Genomic DNA, 19,456 nt, shown 5'->3' on the forward strand with positions numbered 1-19,456 from the left:
TTCTGTAACCTGAGGCAAGAGTTCTTTATAATGCATTGTATATATTCATTCTTGCTCCTTCCTTCTACTAAAGCTGAATGTTGTAACAGAGAGAAATTGATCAGGTACAGAGTATTAACTGCAAGGTATTCTTTCATGTGCAGTATTAGCCAAAGATGTATACAATTAGTTAAAGAAACAACTCTGGAAAGAAGTAAGTGCCTGTAAAAATCAAGCTGATTAAAAAAGAAGTACCTAACATCCAACTAGATCTATTTTCCTTAAATTGAAAATGAAAGCTGCCACTTCTACTAAAAGCCCTTGCAGCCAAGAGATTTCACAGCAGTTCAGTTAAAGCCTAGCTAATGAATATAAGTTACTTTAGTGGATTTTAGTTGACTTTGAAATTAAAGTCTGAAACCGTCGGATGCTACTAGCAGAGCTAGACTATAGCAAAATGGACTTAATAAACTCCATTGTGCACTTAGATCCCTAGTGAGATTTGCCTTCCACCCATGACCAATTGGTATTATTTTTGTGGTGACTGGTACTTTTGTCTCTGAGACTGGGATTTCTGGGAGTGATTAGCACTTTTCAGCAGTGATTGACAGGTTGTAGCAGCAATCAGACAATAGGAGGAATCATTAGGAATTCAAATGCAGATTTTTGTTTGCATGCTTTAGGACATGATTTGTGCAGAAGTGAAATCTAGATATGAGGGCAGAAATCAGCTATTATTTCATCCATTTTAACAAAATACAGAAGGAAAAAGATGAAAATGTGCTAAATAAAAAATAAATTAAAAGAGAACAGGATGGACAATAAGATCACATTACTGTTAATAAGATTCTCCCTCTATGTCAGTTTTGGTGTGGGGGTTGTCTTGGTTTGTTTTTTTATTTGGTTTGACATTTTTTAGGTTTTTTTTCTGGAGAATCCTCTCTTAAGTGTTTTTTTTACAAAATGCTGCTCTAAGTTTGTAGTAGGAATGGTAGAGTACAGTTTGTAATAGAAATATTTTTTAGTACTGCTGAATTAAAATCCCAGCAAAAAATATTGTCACTTTGCAGGGGAAATGTGTATGTTGGTGTTATACTGAAGCTTGATAAAACCATCTCTGTTGCATCTAAACAAGAGGCCGTAGGGAAATAATTATAGTGACTGATTCCAAGCATTGACCAGCAATTGATAATTGGCCATAAATAATTAGGAAATAATGGCACATCAGTGGTGTAAATTATGTAAATTTAGTAACTATGTCTCTAGATACTGATTGAGTGTTTTACAAGTGATTTTTCTTATTCAGATTATAAATTTAATATACTGTACATGACAATTTAATCTTGTTTGGCATCAAAGCTACCAAGATAATACAGAATTATACAAGCCTAATCAAAGAGAGAAAAATCAGATGAACATCATTATTTTGGAGAGCTGGTTTAATGGGAGTTGACATTTTCAAAAGAGCATGGATTCTTTCTTTTTTTTTTTTTTTTTTTGAAACAACAATTAATCTAAACTAAGTTTCTGAAGCAATAGGCTAACAGAAAAAAACACTGACTGAAATTATAGATGTGAGTGTGTGCTCACAGGGTATTAAATATTTAAATTATGATTTTGTATAGCACACCCTTTTTACATAAAATGATCATAGCCCTGAATTTTTATTCTTAAATTGTGTGCTCTGCAGGGCAAAGGCTGTATTTTTTGTGCTGTGACTAAACTTAGGAGGATTTTGTCATCTTTTCCTTCTCTGTTGATACCAGCAAAGGTCTGTAACTTTAGTACAGCTTAACACAATCAGATTGTTTTAAAAACCTCACCATATAAGCTAGGACGCATTGCACAGAAATGCATAATGCCTCCCAAGAATATAATTTAGAGCACAAGGGGTTGTGCTTTTGTGAATGCTTCCGCTCTATGTAGTCTAGTTTTGCTGGACTTGTTAGTGTATGTGCTAAGAGATGTTTCAAAATTGACGACATTTAGTCCTGATGGTATTTTATCTCACAAACTACTTAATGTTCAAAAAGTGACCATTTTGCTACGCCTAGTTAAGAAAAATCCTAATATTAAAACAAAATAGGAATTGTCCGTGAATTCAGCTAGTTCCTGGTTATCAATGCAGTTCATTTGGAAAAAGCTTCTAAAAAGTTTCAGGTAAGACATTCTGGTGCCAATAATATTTTTGGTGACCCAAAGAAGTGTGTCTCCAGCATAGTGCACACATTCACAGAGTAGTTATTGCTGCAGTGCCCCACTGCCACATCAGTGTGGGAAAGGTTTCAACCCTCCTCTCTACCTTCACATTTTCATTCTTATTAATTGGATTTGGCATCCGGAATCAAACAGAACCTTTGAATCTGCGTTTAACATTCAGCACATATTTGTCTCCCACTGAAGCTGGCTTTGCTGCTTTGGGAGGGGTGCTCTGGCTCAGTGAGGACAGCCCACTGTGGATGGGTGGATGAGGTGGAGGAAATGGGGGTCTGTGGGGTGGAGGGAAGAGCAGGAGAGACACAATTGTGCAAACCAGTGTTACCTTCCAGTGTCCTGCCAGCCCAGCTTGGAGCATCTGCTGTTCCCGTGTGAGCAGCAGCTCCTGCTGCTGCCAGAAGTGGAATCGCCCTGCCTGTACTTGCCTGCCAGCATTGCTAAACATTTCTGCTTTTGGTTCCATTAGAGCTAGATGCTCACCAAAAATGCTGTCAATTCAACATTAATATTATATAAAAAGAGCAAAAAAAGCACCAAACTCTCCTGCCAGCTAAAGCCTCTCCCTCCACCTTTGCTTTTAGTGAAGAACAATTTTAAACTCACACCTCTTCTAAGCATGATCCTTATTTAAATTTAAGTTCATTTCTTCCTTTTTTCTTTCATGTGGTTTTATTCATTTCTCTGATTAAGAAATAGCTATTTGCTCATTATCACTTTGCATTGGAAGACTTTTTTCCCTTATCTAATTAGTTATAAAAGGCTTTCTTTAAAAAAAAAAAAAAAAAAGGGTCTGATTGCTCCTTCTGCAATACAGTCTAGACATTCTAAGGGAACTAACCAGGGAAAATTCATTTCTGTATTCTAAAAAATAAGGTAATTTTTAAATAACTCCCAAGTTAAAATGGACATATGGTAAGAGATAAAATGTGTAACCTAACCATATAGATATTTAGATTCACACTGCCTTTTTCTGGTTCTGTCAGTGCTTTGTATGGGGAGATAAGGGCAGATTCATAAGGCTGTGATTCAGTAGAGGCTATTTCGACAAGTTTCCACTCTGAGATTCTGTTCATCAACCTCTAATTAGCACTTCATCGCTTTCAGCTTTGTGTCACCCAGCTGACTAGAGGAAGATGACACCTCCAACTTGAACTGGGCTTTTTTCCATTTTCTTGGAGCTCATCAAGACATGTGGTGCTTTCTTAAAGTGCAGCTGGTGCTGGCACTTTCATTGTAAATTTAAATCGCTGTGTTTGGAAAAAGGTGATAAGAACAGTTTGTTTCATGTCCCTGGTGTTTAGCCTGAGGCAATTCCCAGCAAATATATTCAAGGCTCCTTCTGGTTTGATCTGCTACACTTTTTTGTATTATTATTATTAATAATAACAATGCTAGAAAATATGTACCTAAAAGAATACCCTGTGCAGAGTTTAAATTTTTTCTCACAGCCACTAAAGTTTAAAAGAAAACAAGACCCCTTTAAGCTTCAATTTAGAAAATTGGCAAAAATATGGAGTTTATATATATGTTTAGAGAAGGAGGGGTCAGGTTTTTGCAAGTTGTGGGGGTTTTTTTACATTTCTGTAACACATGTTTTGGAGAAAAAGACATTTAATTTTTGTTGATTTCACATTCTGCTCTCTTGCTCATGCAATAACATATACCAGTAATTTATTACATGGAGGTTTTTTTCTGCCTCTCCAATTGTTATATTACTTATGAAATAAAGCTAATGAACAATGGTATGTCTTTCTCTCAAAATACTTACGGAAATATGCTGAGAAAGACAGTTTTCAACATTTTAGCTGTGTCCATTATACTCTCCTCTTAAATGTTTATTTGTTTATTCATGCTGCTAAGATCTGAAGGTATACTGCTTAATGGATACATTTTAAAGTGTCTGATAAAATGGGTACAGCGTTAAGAAAAGGGACTAAGAATTTACACATCAACTTTTCTATTTTTAAATTACTATATAAAGCTTTTTTATTCTGAATATGTACCCCATATGCACAACTTAGTTATACACTTAACCAAATTAGAGAAATTCCATCTCTAGAGAGCAGCTATTGTGTTTATTTAGGGGAACTTTTCAAGCTCACTGTTAAAAATAATATTTCATTTTGCTATAGAGTAGGCATTAACAATCATGGTTGCTAGTCTTTTTCTTTTCTTTCAATATTTTTACTAACCTCTAGAAATAAAACTTATCTTAACAAAATTTATATCACTTTCTTTGTATTTGGCTTCTCTGGTTTGCTGCTGTACATTTTAATTCTGTTTGAGACCTAGGTCGTAAGTACTGCAACAATAAAGGGCATTGAGAGTCTGAGAACCTTCTATAAAGGCCTTATGGAGTGAGTGCAGAATTGTCCCTCTCTTCAGCGAGGCAGAAATAAAAGCGTACATGAGAAAAATTTAGCTTGATCCAACTTTTACAAACTGAGCCAACACATTGGGTTTGATCTATTTTTTGCGTTCTGACTAATAGTTCTGGTGTAAATTGCCGGATTTCCATTGCTATAGAAATTAAACTCTGATTTCTCTGTGTATGGAGAGAGGCAACATATGTAGATAGTGGCACAATCCTGTATTTATGATATTCCATTTTTCTATAAATATAGATGTTCTGTGATTATCAATAGAGCTTCTCATTAAAATTCAGATTTAGATACAAAATGATGCCATTTTGTCTTAATATTTGAAAACCTAAAAATATCTCTATAGCTCTGAAAATCTGTATTTTAGCATTTACATTCAGCAGTTTATTGCAGTAGGAAATATTTCAAACACAAGGAACAAATTGTTCCATCAAAGTACTCTAATAATTTAGAAGAGCATTTTTTTCCCAGCAAACCAAATATTAGGAATGAAGTTTAATCAAAGATCCAGTGCTCCATTTCCACTGAAGGCAGGAAATAACTGATTATTTTTCTGAGTTTTTGAGAATCAGCCCTGTTAGGAATAAGATTAAGCTCAATTGCAATCTTGAAGAATTGGCGTCCTCTTTACTGCAACCCTGTTACAAATGGTTTTACATTGTGAAAGGCTTCTCTTAATGATTGTTTGCTCTTTTGATGAACTAGCTAATTGTCTGCTGCTCCATTCATCTTAATTCAGACCCATTACCCTTCATTTTTCCTCTCTACCCTTCAGCAGCTCCTGCTATGGCCTCACACTGTTATCACATCCAGCAATGTAAAACCATTTTGCTGTGGTGCCACGAGGAGCCTCCCTGTGCTGTGTGCCAAGTAGATGTGAAGTAAATGGGCTCTCTCTATTCCAAAGATTTTGTGGAGGTTTGACTGTTACATTCCCACCTTAATACCCCAGATCCCAGTTTGGCAATTTCCTTTGTGTTGTGACTGACTAGCATGACTAGCCCTGACTTGGGCACCCCAGGCTCTCAAATTAACCCTTCTCCTCTGGCATTTGAGAGGTTGGGTACGGGCCAAGGGGTGTCCTAGGGAGACACCTGTGACACAGGATGAGGGGTTTTTTACTTTGAGCCCCTGGCTTCTGCCTTCTGCTTCATGACCCCAGATGACAGACAAAAATGATTTTGTACATGCAGGAGCACGGGGAAACCTCTGCACTGATTATAAAATGCATTTGATGAAGGTTTACCTACAGGGAGTTTCAGGCTGTCAAGTGCATGAATCTCCCATTCAATATGTGACTTGGCTGATCTGCATCTCTTTGCCTCCGTATTGTCTTGGTTTTCTGCCACTTGTAAAACCCTGTGGATTGCAATTCTGAATTTCCCAAAAAATTTCAAACAGAGGATTAGTTATATTCATTTTGGTTTTACCCAGCAGCTGTCAGATCAAAGGTATTTTATAACCTTTGGCTGTATAAATAGTTATATGAATAAGAGTTGCTTGCAGTTTTCACATATTTTGACTTTCCCTATGTAGTGCACAGCAGTCAGCATTTCTGAGAATGGCTAATGTAGGACTGGATGGAGATATCTGCATGGATTGACAATTGGTGATAAATGAGGATCTTCTTATTAACTGGGGATAAGAGATATTTCCTGGTGAGGGCCGAATTCTCCACATAAAGAGAGACAAGAAAAGAAGGGTGGCAGGGACTATGTGTTAGTTGCTAGGCACTTAATTCATCCTCAGACCTCAAGGACTCAGCATGGGGAACAACTGAGATAAATAATTTGCATTGGCTGTGTCGTCTCTTGCTTTTGCCAGAAAGTGTCAGTTTTTCCTTTCCTAGTAATAGCACTGATGGCAATTACTGTGTTCTTGTATGTTTGGTAAAGGATAACCATGTATCTATGTATAAATGTATGTTAAATGAATGGTGCAAAAATATTATGGTAATGGAAATGTTTGTGAGCCAAAACCTATCTGATAAACAGATATGGCTTGTTTTCAATGTAATTCACCACCACAATGGTAACCCAGCAATATAACCAATATAGGTACAGATATAAAGGTATGAAACAACATATTGTCAGAAGCAATAAAAAAGATTTAGCAATGTGTAAACAGGATAGATCCACAAGAGGCCAAGCATGGCAGTAGTTTATTATACATACCTACCTAACTGAAACTCATACTGAGAGGCATGTAAAAGAGAAAGGAGTGGTAAATTGTGATGGCTGTTTTTATTATTCCGCTCTTTAAGGGAGATCTAATTTGGAATTTGCATTTCACAAGAGTTCTGAGTTTTTTGTGTGTCTCATTTTAAGAGCATTTAGCATTTATGTAACTTCTTAATTCATCAAGGTACAAACATGAGCTCTAAACAGCTGCAATAGCAGCTCAGATGAGAAGGTGTAAGTGCTGCTGTGCCCTAGGTTAGTGCACCACTAAACAGGGAATAGAAACAGGAATGTGTCCTTTGTCCCCCCTGTGCAAGAGCCAGCTTCGGTATAGTGGTGAGCAGCCCCTGTTCACTGCTCTTTATTGGCAGAACAAGCCTGCCTAAAGCCATCTCCGAGAGATGGGATGACAGTAATACAATTGCTGCCTTTGCTCTCTTTTGTGTAGTGATGCTAGATTAGTAGTTAAAAAAGAAGAATGATAAAAAAAAAAGATCCCCAACTGCACACTTTCCTGAAGCTCTTTCTCAGCATGCGCTTGCTCAGAGCTCCAGGAAGCAATCTTACCAGTCCCAGCATTAGCAAATTAAGGTGACACATTTATGCATTATGAGATTGGCTTCAAAAACATAAAATTACAGAACCAGAGGGGAAGGGAAAAAAAAAAAAAACAGGGGAAGAAAAAAAAAGGCTGCATTTCTTTTCTGTAATAATTATTTGCTTTCATTTTTATTAAATATTAGAATAGTATTTTAAAACTTTTCCTGACTTCATATTTTAAGAACTAGGGTTCTGAAAAATATTTAGGATTGTGAGGTCTTAATAAACCCATGATTCTTCAATTCACACTGCAGCTCAAGTGGGCCAAATGCTCCAATGAGTCCTGGGGCAGTGCAGGCTTCTAGAGTCACTGCCATTCTGCACCATCCAAGTGAGGCTTTGTGTTTCTGGAACCTCTGGGAGATCTCATAGAAAACCTGACATTACCACTTGTGGTGGACAGAGTTATACAAAACACACCCAGAACATGCACTTAGCATTATTTTCATCGTATGGTAAGCGTACATCCAGTAATAAAGGATCTATAGAAAATGGGTGTTATTGACCCAGAGAATAACAGTAGCATGGCCTTAACTGTAAACTTTAATGTGAGATTATTGTGAAATAATTAAATTCAAAGCAAACACCTTTGGCTTTTGGCAATTCATTTAAACCCAGTGAACTATGTAGTCTTGGTCCTCTTTAAGTCAGCCGCATGGATTTTTGTGGGACCAAGATTTAACCTGTAAGCCTTCCAACTAGCTAAATTACTGAAAAGTTTAGAACATGTTCTATCCTATTCCTCTTATGAATTATATTATGATTTTTTTACTGTATCTGGAGTGCAGGAGAGTATATTTTCTGAGAGTGGGATGAGAAGGGTTTTTTGGGTTTTCTACCATAATGCTTATTTTCTTAGAACAAAGCATACTCTACTTGAGCTTGATGGTCTGATATGTATTTAACATGTACAGGCCCTGCTGGGGAATTCATTATACATATACAGATGAGGATAACTCCTCTCTTTCCCTGTGTTGTTTTGATCTTAGTGAAGCTAAGCTTCTGCAAATAAAAACTTACATGTTGAGCTTTTAGCTGTTATGTACATTTACAGTGTGTGTATAAAGGTAAGTTACCTTAATTCTGAACTCTTTCTGTTTCATAATGTGATTGCCTTACAAACCAGAAACAAGTAGTAATGGCTTAACTGTGCCAACAAAGGACTTCACATGGGGCACAGGTTTGGAAATGAACTTCAGCACAGACCTTGTAGACATCTGAACTCTATAAATCCACAGGTGTTTAAGTAGCCCTAAGGGCTAGGTCAGATAGCAGACTTGTTTCAGTATGACTTTACAAGGATTTAGTACTGTGTAAACAACACTTGCAAGGTTTTCTCTTTACTGCTGAGTAAAACCAGTAGCAGGAAGAGCAACCTTTGATTTTTGTACCATAAAATATGCGGTGTTCTTTTATTCCATAAGCATTGAGATGCTGGCATGATTTTGAGCTCTACTACATATAAAGTTAAACTTTCTTAGCCAACGAGTTTTGAGACAAGATACAGAATTGCACCATTCTTGAAAAGAAATTGCTGCATAGCTGGAGAGTGTGCTTTTTCTTTCTTTTTCTCTTTTTTTTTTTTTTTTTGGTTCCTTTTGTTTGTTGTTGATTGTGGTCTTTGTTTTGGAAGAAGCATTCAAGTCCTTCTGGAGAAAGATAAATTAGGCTGTAGTTTTATATGCGAATGCAGTCTGCAGATCTTAGATCTGTGCATTTCCACCTAAAGTAATGTTGTTGTTAAAATTTTGTAAGCAGATGGGCTTATTTCTCAGTAAAGTAACCCCAAAGCATAAACTAGCTAGCACAGAAATACTGCTGAAACCATGTTGGGAGAAAAAAATGAAAAAAAAGACTAGCTAATGCAGAGTACTGAGAAGAGTGTTCTATTTTTACCCCAAAATCTGGTCTGCTAGTAATAGTAATGGATTTTCATCAGTACCTACAAAACAAAACAAAGCTATAAAAAAAAAATCCAAACAAAACCAAAAACCAACCAAGCCAAGAAAACAAAACAAAACAAAACCAAAAAAACCACAACCCAAAAAAACAAAATCCCAAAAAACCCTCCACTAATGACTACCCAGAATAACATGGGAAGTCAGCTTGAATGGGGAAGCTAGATCCTATGGTGAAGGAATAGGGAGCTGAAAGGAGTAGAGCACTCAGAGGAAAAAGAAGATGAGTGGAACCTGAGTGGATACAGTAATTAGGAACGGGAGAAGGAAATTAAAATCCTTAGGGAATCTAGTATCTGAGAAAAGAATTGAGAGAAATCTGTTGAGGTTTATGGGAGGACAATTACTCCAAAAGCTTAATTAACTCACATACGAAGCTTTGTTGAAGCTCCACCTTGTCCTTGTTTTTTCAGTAGTGTATGACTTGAGAAAATACAAATAATTTCTTTAGTAGTTAATGAAAGTTCCTTGATCACTGTACTAATCTGTAGGAGTGATTGCTGATGATTAATTCTTATGTTTTCCTGCAGCATTTTGGTTTCTGGTCCTTTGCTCCTTATTGTTTAAACTTAAATTATTTAAGTTGTGCTGTAGCTAACCACAGTGTTTATGATGTGAGACTTTCTTTGCCTAATCAGTGCAGAGATTTGCAGTAATATATTGTGGAGATAGCTGGGTGCTTGCTAAATTTTGATGGGAAAGAGAGACAGTTGTAATTACCTTCACTGTCCTGGATTGTGCTTTTTGGGAGAAGTTGAGCCAAGTTTGTGCTATTCAGCCTTTTCTTTCTGGACTGAAGTGTTTGCCACAAATGCACACATTGAACCTGGTGTTCTCTGTGCCTTCAAGCTGCTGGTTACTCTGACATCTCTCTGCCACTCCCAAAGTCACAGGTTCCTTTCTCAGTGAGGGACTGCCCATAATGTACACAAAGGTGTAACTTCCATCAATCCAACTTAACTGAATTACTGCAAGTGTTTCTTGGAATGTGATGATACTACAAATGAATTCTGTGGAAACACCCTTACAGCTGCATAAATCAGAAAATAGCAGTGCTGCGTGTATATTTGAGAGGAATATATATATATATATATATATATATATATATATATATATATATATATTCAGAAATTTTATTCATCATCAGGCAAATGACCAGATTTTGGTTCCTTCAGTTTCAAAAATACAATGTGAGAAAATCTTATTCTTATCTGGAAGTAGACTCAAATTATGAAACCATTCAAAAGATTCTGAATTAAGTCTTATTTTTGTCACCAGTTGATCAATATTTAATAGTAAAAAAAAAGTGTTAATTTTGTTGTCTGGGAAGCACTTGTTTTGAAGTACTGTAAGCCAAGAATTTTATTTTTCTGTCCTCCCCCCACCCCTTTCCATTCTTCAGGTTATTTAAAAAACCTACCTCTTTAGAAATCACATTAGGTTTGTTGTATGCATTAAATGAAAGGCTTTCAACTTCCAGAGCAGGCTGTATGAACAATTGTCTAGTATGTACATCAACTAGCATCCTACCTAAGTGCAATGAATTTAGTTTGTGTTAATTACAAGGTGCATTTGACTGTGTCTACATGATAGATTAACAGTTCCAAATAACATCATATGCAAATGAAAGGAAAATCTTTTTATTTTATTTTATGGCACAGTTGAGAAATACAGTGCATTCTGAAAAGAAATAGAAATGCAGCCATGCTAGTGACTTGATAGTCTGTATATATCAACAGTAAAAGAAAACTTACATGAAATTGAGTTATTACAATGTTTATGCATGGTGGTATTTTAAAATCTGTGTGTTAAAAAATACACTGGAAAGCATAAACTAATGCATACCATTTTAAATAGTGCATAAGGATATTATTTAATGTTATCCAAATATATTTATAGAAATACTCATAAAGCAAGTATATTTAGATCTCATTTGTGGGTTTCAAAATAGTTTGTAGCGTGTTTTTTGTTTTGGTTTGTTTGTTTGGGGTTTTTTCAGTTTGGTTTTTTTAGTGGGGTTTTTTTGTTTGTTTGTTTGGCTTTTTTTTTTTTTTTGTAATTTTTGCGTTATTAATCAATGGAAAATCTTCATACATCTCCCTTAAATTCAAGAGAAAAAAACTGTATTAAGAATATTTTGCTAGTACCTATCTACTGCTTTCAAGAAATTCTGAGGTTCAGCAGGGTATGCTAACAGTTCAGGTCTAGTCTCACAAATACTCTCTCTCTCTCTTTGTTGTTGTTGGCTTTCTAGGGTTTTTTTTGGTTTTTTTTGAAGGGACTTTTTTGTTGTTGTTGTTTGGTAATTTTGTTTTGTTGGTTTGGTTTAGGTAAATTATATAATAGAGGATCATTAAAATTGGATAAAAAATATAAGACTCATCTTTTCCACTGGTATTTCATATGCTTGAGTTGATAATTGTAAAGATGGTGATGCTCTCAAGCATTATTATGATTAGGATTATGTAAAGTGCCTACAACAAATGGTGTATTCATGAGCTGAGTGTTTTAACAAGGGCTGCAAGTTTGCCATAAACAGACTTTGTTGTAAGGCAGCCTATGGAGAGCTAACACAGAGTATTTTGCATTTCTCCCCAGGTACCCCAGGCTGAACTCTGTACAGTTGTCATTGCAGAGGGAAAGATGTGGTATTTGTAACAGTGTAGTTGGTAGACCTTCCTGGTCTGGATTTGCTGGCTGTTAATATGGGAGCAGTTGGATCTATTAACTGGTGTTATTACTCTACCTTGCAGTCAGAGATATTCTTCAATTCTCTGTCAAGAGTAAACATACTGCCTCCCCTGCTTTCCCCTCAGCTTTTCAAGAGGGGCTAGCATTTGATGCTGTGTTTTTCAGGGACTCCTTTCTTGGATAGGTGATGAGGTTGCTGTGTTTTTTTGTTGTTGTTGTTTTTGTTTTGTTTTGGTTTTTTTTTTTGTACTAGAAAAAGAACCTAAAAATGTTTAAGACCACAGAGATACACTGAGGAGGAGATTAAAATATTCCTACTGCATTGTGAGGCTGTGTACTTAGAGCCAGAGCTTCATGTGGTAAGTGGCTTTAACCATGAAATAAGCAAGCTGCATTGCACAAAGGTGTAGCAATAAGAACAGTTTCATTAGGAAGAAAGAGAAATACAAATGTTTCATTAGGAAGAAAGAGAAAAACAAAATGTTTCTCAATTAAAAGGACTTAATATTGCACTGTGTGTTTTAATGTGTAGTATGCTTGGACAGCAAAATATTGAAGTGTCTATGTTGTTATAAAGATGTATGATTTTCATGTTTCTCTCTATTTCATTGGCTACTTGCCTATCATTAATTTGGTGTTAAAAATTTTGCCTTATGAATTATTAAGATAGAACATTTTTATTCATGTTTCTCAGAAATGCTCACTTAGTACAATACATCAAAGTAAAAATAAGGTTGAGACCAATCCTTGAAATTCATGGAAACATATTGACATTGGAAAAACACCATAAAAATAAAACTGGATTTCCTGTCCTCCAGTGAGCTATGGGATAAGGAATTTCAAAGATTGATGAATCTTTAAACCAAAAGAAAGTGTAGTCCTTGTTTCTTATCTTTCGGAAAACCAAGTTACAAATACATAGAGTTCTGTAATTTATTCGTTAGTTTAGTTGCATTTCTAATTAAAAGGAAGCACAAAGTGCATTTTTAAGTTCACTTTGTTTGAACAAGAATAAGCAAACCTTTTCTTATAAAACTTCTCTTTCTTCACACAACTTGCAGCTCTGAGAGCTCTGAAAGGACCTGAAATTAGTTGATAGAAAGTGGCTCTCCATAACTAATTCTAGCTGGGAGGGCACTGCCATTTCAGTCTTTTGTATTTTCTTTCTATTTTTAAAAAGATAAGGCGAAATCAGAATGCTAATCAACTGGGGCTGCCAGAAAAAGTTATTTAAAAAATTAGAAAAGCTAGGCAGAGATTTTAATGTCTGCGGCCTCACCAAAAGAACTAACAAACTGCTCTGTTTTAATAATTCTGCATTAGTTTAGGTTTCTGGTTCCAAAACTAGCAAAATGGGTCATCTTGTGGTTTGAAGATCATTGTGTGCTGCATGCTAGTCTAAAGATTCTCTAGTTTTGTAGAAGGGCATTATGAAATAATTTGCAGGACTGATCAGAGAGACTCTTCTTGTGTTCATCATAACAGTATTTCTGAAATAAGAATGGTAAAAATGGTTTTGATTCCCAAACACTATTTTTTCTTAATATTTCAAAGGTTACTTGCTTGTGAAAAGACTGCACTGGAGTATTCACTACAATTCTCTGAATGCTGCCTCTGCTATCATTCATCTGTGCTTAGTTCTATCTTATTGTGATGTCTTCTTGCTTATTTTTCCATCTCTGTTGTACAAAATGGTCTTTGGCAATTAGCAGTGCTAGGGTTTTTAAGCTGGTATATATATATGTGTGTGTGTGTAGATATAGATATATATTTCTATCAGAAAACTGTCATCAAATTACAAAAAAAAAAAAAAAAAAAAGAAAGCATGCACATCGTTATCACTGTGCATGGGAGACTGGTTATATGAGGCCAGTACTTGATTTGAGAGAAAAATTTAATTGAATTTTGTTTCAGCTAAATAGCACCTTTGTTAAAATCAAAATGACCTTGTGTAAATGTACTTCAGAAATTCACCCAGGTAAAATAACAGGTACAAGAATTCAGTAACTTCAGTGTGTTTTACAAGGTTGTATTTTCATTAAATTGATCACAATTTTGCTCTCTATTTTTTCCATGTATGGGGTGGAGTAGATTAACAATTTCCATTTTTAAAATGTTCTTGCTTTATAAATTAGTTCCCTTTCTTTCAGCTTTTATACTCCACGCTCCAGATAATAAATGTGCTCACAAAAGACTTGTCTGAAATAATGAAGCTGTTAAAGAACATTGTAATTTTTTACTTTAATAAAATTAATCTGGCCCTGTAAACCATTGGAAGGCAAACTTGCTCTTAGAATGCATCACAGTACCACGTTTGTGACACTGATAGATAACTATTAACTCCTTTTAAGCTTTAAAATGCTTCAGAATGCCAGAGTAAAGAATCTAAAACTGCAGATCTTATTCAAATGAATCAGGATAGAGCAGATGGTTGAAGAAGGCACACAAGCAAGAAGTAAATCTCCTGTTCTCCCTTTCTGATTGCTTTGCCCACAGAGGAATAATGATTCAAAGAAAATCAGTAATCATGGCGGTTGCCATTAGCATATTCCCAATAAGGGAGCTTACATGAAAATTCCCAGAGAAAATGAATGGCTGCTAGTATAGATCAGTGTGCAAATAGTGCATTTCCAGCTGCCTCCCAAAACATAGATTTTCCAAGACATTTAGAATTGAAGTTAGAAAAACTGAACCTAAAGAATCTCGCGTTTGCTTACAGAAGAGGTGGATATTTTATTAAGCCAGCAATACAGCTATATTTAACACCCATGTCAGTTGTGATGCTGAGCAGAGTAGTCTCAAAATGTCCTGTGCTTAAAATGAAGGTATCAGCAACCCTTCAATAAAATACATTGAGAACCTTTTCCTGCTTGGTTGTCTGGAGAGAGTGTGCAAACTGCTGTAAATCCCTTCCCCGACATGTTTTCTGATTGCATTATTGTGAACGCTTGTGGTAAATGTCTGCTTTCTTGTTGCTTCACACAAGTTATTAAGTTGTTCACAAATCAGTAGCAAAGCTAAACATTTTCTCAAAGTGTTGCAGAAGGAGCACTAACCTAGATAAATGGGTGTTTTCTTGTCTGTCCATAAGCAATGGGAAGCCCATTAGCCAGTGTAAATGAGCATAGCGCTATCGGAACAGTCAAGCTGCCGCCTTTCATTTGTACGGAATTAGGATTTTCGCTTGGCATATTTCAAAATGAGAGCAAATTCAAGAATTGCATGCAGGATTGTCACATTCTTCTACTTAACGTAGTTAAGAAAGTAACGTAAAATTGTGTTATTCTCATTCACTTTAATTTCGTTGTGAGGCAAAGTCTAAATCATCGCTGCTCTGGCCTCTGGATTAGGCAGTCAGCTGCCATTGTTGAAACTGGAAAATGCATGTCTAATTTCTTGTGTGCCAGGCTGAATGTGTATCTCCTATTGGTTCTAAATAAAACAACAGACCAACAGTCACTAAAATAAGTGCCATCACCTAGATGGTTGATAAATCTCCTTAGAAGAGCAGCCATGAGACATGTTATTGACAGGTTTTGTTGCTGAAATAAGAGGGAAACTAGGTAAGGGTGACCATGTTCCTGCAGATGCCATCATTGATTGTGCCAGCAGGAGGCAAATGGTTAAAGGATTCAATGGAAACTGTCACAATAGTTTCAGTTTTATTATTGAAGCCCAAACTTTCAGAGGCAGTGGACAGATTGCCTTCATTTTTCATCCATGAAACATCTTCAACATTTCTGAAAAAAACCTAAAAATCTTTTAAACTAGCTCTGCAGCCAATAATGCCTTTTATGTATACTAAGATGGTAGAAACCATTAATAAAATGCCTGTCAACAGCACATCTCCCTTTTCTCTTTAGCAAAAAAGGGAGAAATCATTAATTACAGTTTCTGTCACACACAAAAGACATGTTTTTTTGTTCTGGTCTTTTAGCACTTTAACAGCATGAATTCACCTAGTGGCCACCTATTCTGCAAAATTTGAAAAGGGATGTGTCCTTATCCATCTACGCAAAACCTTCTGGAGACATTGCATGTGTCTGCCTGGGCAACAAATGCAGTGTTTTGGGTTGACACTGAAAAGGAGGATTATGAATATGGATAGGATGCAAATACTCCATCTATCTTAATCAGAATACAGGAATTCAAGCTGTTGTAGAAGGAGGGGGAAGGAAGGGGGAGAAAACCTTAGAAACCTAAGCTGTAGGGGCCTGATTCTGCTCTTACTGCTGTCAGCAGGAGTTTTACTCCTGAAAGTATTAAGGTCAGGATTGGGCAGTAAATTTACAGGATCTTTTGTAGGGTTGTCATTTTACACACAGCTCTGCAAGACACATTGACTTTGATTGAGATTGCTTGCTCTGCTCAGCTCATATGTATTTTAAGTACTTGCTGGAAGGTGGACTTAAAAATTACTACTTGCTTGTTCATTTATCACATTTGAAAAGTATATAATTCTGTATTTTTCATATATAAAATATTTTTTAAAAAAATCATATATTTCAAATTTGAAAGGAATGCATAGGGAGTTGTAAGCAATAACAGTTTTGGGGGCAGATAGTTGTTATTTAAATTTATCTAACTAGGATAATAACGCCAACAAAAAGGTCTCCAGTTTCTAGGTTTTTCCCAGCTCACCATATCCTATCATTTAGTGGATACCTGTGGTGCATGTAAAAGCAGAATACTAACAAAATAGCTTCTAATTTTTTTTTTCAATTTATTTTATTTCTGTAGACTTTGAGAATTGCATTTTGGTAGGTTCTGTGCTATTTGTGCTATCTAAATATTTTGTGAAACTCATACAGAGGATTCCTCTCTCTTTTCAAAGAAGTCATCACTGAAATCTGGCAAATCATAAATCAAAACGTTTTCATTGTGAGCATATGAGACTTTTTTCAGCCTTCAGATCTAATGACAGAAAAAGCAAATACAAGACTCTCATTCACTCAGAAGGTAAACATACGTCTGTTAGAGATTTTTGAAATGTGTCATTTATGTGTTTCAGTTTCAATATATGTCTCATCAATTGTAAATGAAAGGCCCAACCTGTCTATTTGGGCCTTTTACAAAAGTATCAGTCTGAAAAACAAAAGAAAAAGAAGGAAAGTCTTACTAAAATGGACGTTTAGGACCAAATCCTCACCAGTCTAGATGAACAGTATTAAGTATATGTTTTGCATTATAAATGCAGAATATAAATCTAGAAATGGGAACTTCATTTTCTTAATGCTCCTGCATTTGGTGTCAACACTTACAATCCCTTGATTAAAAAACATTAAATTTTACATGGCTTTTTTCTGATATTGTGACTACAAGTCATAATGATAATTAATAGTCCGGTATATGGATAAAATTTATGCTAGGAAAAAAACCCATTTTAGTATCTTTAGCAACTTTAATGCCAAAGTTAAATGGATTCCCAGTAAAAGCCATTAGAAGCTTGTCTTCCATTTCTTGTGTGCTTTTGTATTGAGAAGTCAAGACCTTTAATCATCCATAGGAATGTAAACAAGTAGGTTTAGCTCACATGTTTCACATAATTTGTTTCTATGATTATGTGCCAAAATCTGTAAGGACCTACTCCTGCACAGCTGAGGTCTGTAGAAGTCTTAGCACACATTTAATGTCACGAACATTACTACTCTCTGTTTAATATTTCTGACTCTGAAACATATGGGGTTGGTATATTTGAAATTTGCCTGAGCTATAGTCCTCTTACATGCATGACTGAATTGGAAATTTGTTTAATACTCTGTTTTCTTCACAATGTAGAGTCAACTTTGTGATGTTCTTGCTCTGATGTCAGTGAGAAAGTTTTGTCAGAGGAGTCATTCATTTGGGGTCAGATGTCTGAGTATGGATGTGCTACATATAGGTTTTGATCCAGGAAAATACATTATTCACATCCCTGAGACACATAATATGAATGCAGCTATTAATCTGTTGGTTCTGTAACACAACAACCAGCTAGTCTGTGAGCTACACACACGTTTTTTACCCTAAATGTTTATAAACCTGTGGTGAGCAGAATATTTTAGTAATATTGGCTAAAAATGTCATATCTGAAAAATCTGAAAAGCGTTCAAAGTCATTTAATCTTTCACCAAGATTTAATCAGAATGGTCTTATATCTCTTTTGTGCTTTGTCAAATGCTCACCACAATTTGTCTCCCCCCATGGTGGACTGACAGATTGAGCAAATAAGCAAAGAGCCGGAACATTTGAGTGTAATTGCAATGTCAGCACTGTTAAACTGTATTTATGAGAAGAAAGTTAACACTGTGACATTAATAATTTCATCAATCTTACATGTGTTTGCTTCATAAACAAGCACGCATTTTTTACAAATTCTTTGTGACCAATACTTTGGTCATCTGGAATAAGGCCACAAATTCCGGTTTTGAAAGAAAAGCAGGTACAAAAAATAGTTTGAGTCCATATTACTATACTTTGGGAATTAAAAAGAAAATCTTTTAAATGCCTGCTCTGAGCTAAGCTTTATAAACTGTGACTTTCCTGCCAATAAACAAAAAAAAAGCCTAAAAACAAGCAATAGGATAGATAGGCTTAGAAAGTGTGGTATTTTATCTTGCTGTGCTTCAGCTCTAAAATTGCTTTTACCAGATACATGAAGTTTTTTAGTTTTTCTTGACTCTTTAAACCACTGTGTGCTCACCTGCACTTTCAGTGGTTTATTGCACTGTACCAAATGTAAAGGCTAATAAAGACAGTTTGTTACTCTCTAATTTTGGAGGGAAATAATAACACATAAAACTGCAGCAATCTCTTACCTATATATTTCACTCTGTAAGGGGAAACATAGGAGAGAACATGATATGTATTAAAGAAGTAAATTCCTCCTTGGTCCAGCAAACTACTGTTGGCTGTCATACCTCTGACTACTGAGTACTGATGTGTTGTTTTGCACTACAGCTTAATCAGCTGGGCCTAGACTGCTTCTTGGTGTTCATGTGCCTTAGGCAGTGTGAATGCTGTGATTCACATGCACCATCACATGGGCCTGTGCTGTGCATTTTGTACAATGGTGAATAAAATTGTATGTTAGAATGATTGATCACATACTTCCTAGCTGCGTAAGTTATGAGAAGGTAGGGTTTAAAGATATATAAAGTGATTTACAAAATTTTGAAGCCACTTGCATGTGTATTTAAACCATGCTGCTTGTAATTCTAGCACAGGTGAGATTGCCTCCATAGGCTTTCTGGTTGTGCTTGGGAACAAAGCAGCTGTCCAGGCTCTAGAATTTTTGAGGAAGTAGCCAACATGCTGCAAAAATTAAACAGTAAATGATGATGTTAATTTAGTATTCTCATTGTCTTTGATTTGTAAGTAGATGTATATGTATATAGACACCCTAGAAAACATCAACTTCTTACAATTGCTGTGGTTCCACAAAGTTGGAAATGTACTGGATTCCATGACA

At 35.7% G+C, this 19,456-nt stretch overlaps 1 protein-coding gene across 2 annotated transcripts in view; it reads left to right on the plus strand.

The window, feature by feature from the left end:
* The window catches only part of ADGRL2 (adhesion G protein-coupled receptor L2), a 386,374-nt gene that overhangs the window by 86,996 nt on the left and 279,922 nt on the right, over positions 1-19,456 (plus strand). Inside the window, exon 1 of one of the 2 annotated variants that reach the window (XM_059854098.1) lies at positions 12,291-12,365. The exons of the other annotated variant lie outside the window; for it this stretch is intronic. The gene's annotated coding sequence lies outside the window, so the exon portion shown is untranslated. Of the gene's footprint in view, positions 1-12,290; positions 12,366-19,456 lie in introns of those variants that run through there. 2 annotated transcript variants of the gene reach the window in all.

Source organism: Haemorhous mexicanus, chromosome 9 (genome assembly GCF_027477595.1).
Source record: "Haemorhous mexicanus isolate bHaeMex1 chromosome 9, bHaeMex1.pri, whole genome shotgun sequence".
NCBI lineage: Eukaryota > Metazoa > Chordata > Aves > Passeriformes > Fringillidae > Haemorhous > Haemorhous mexicanus.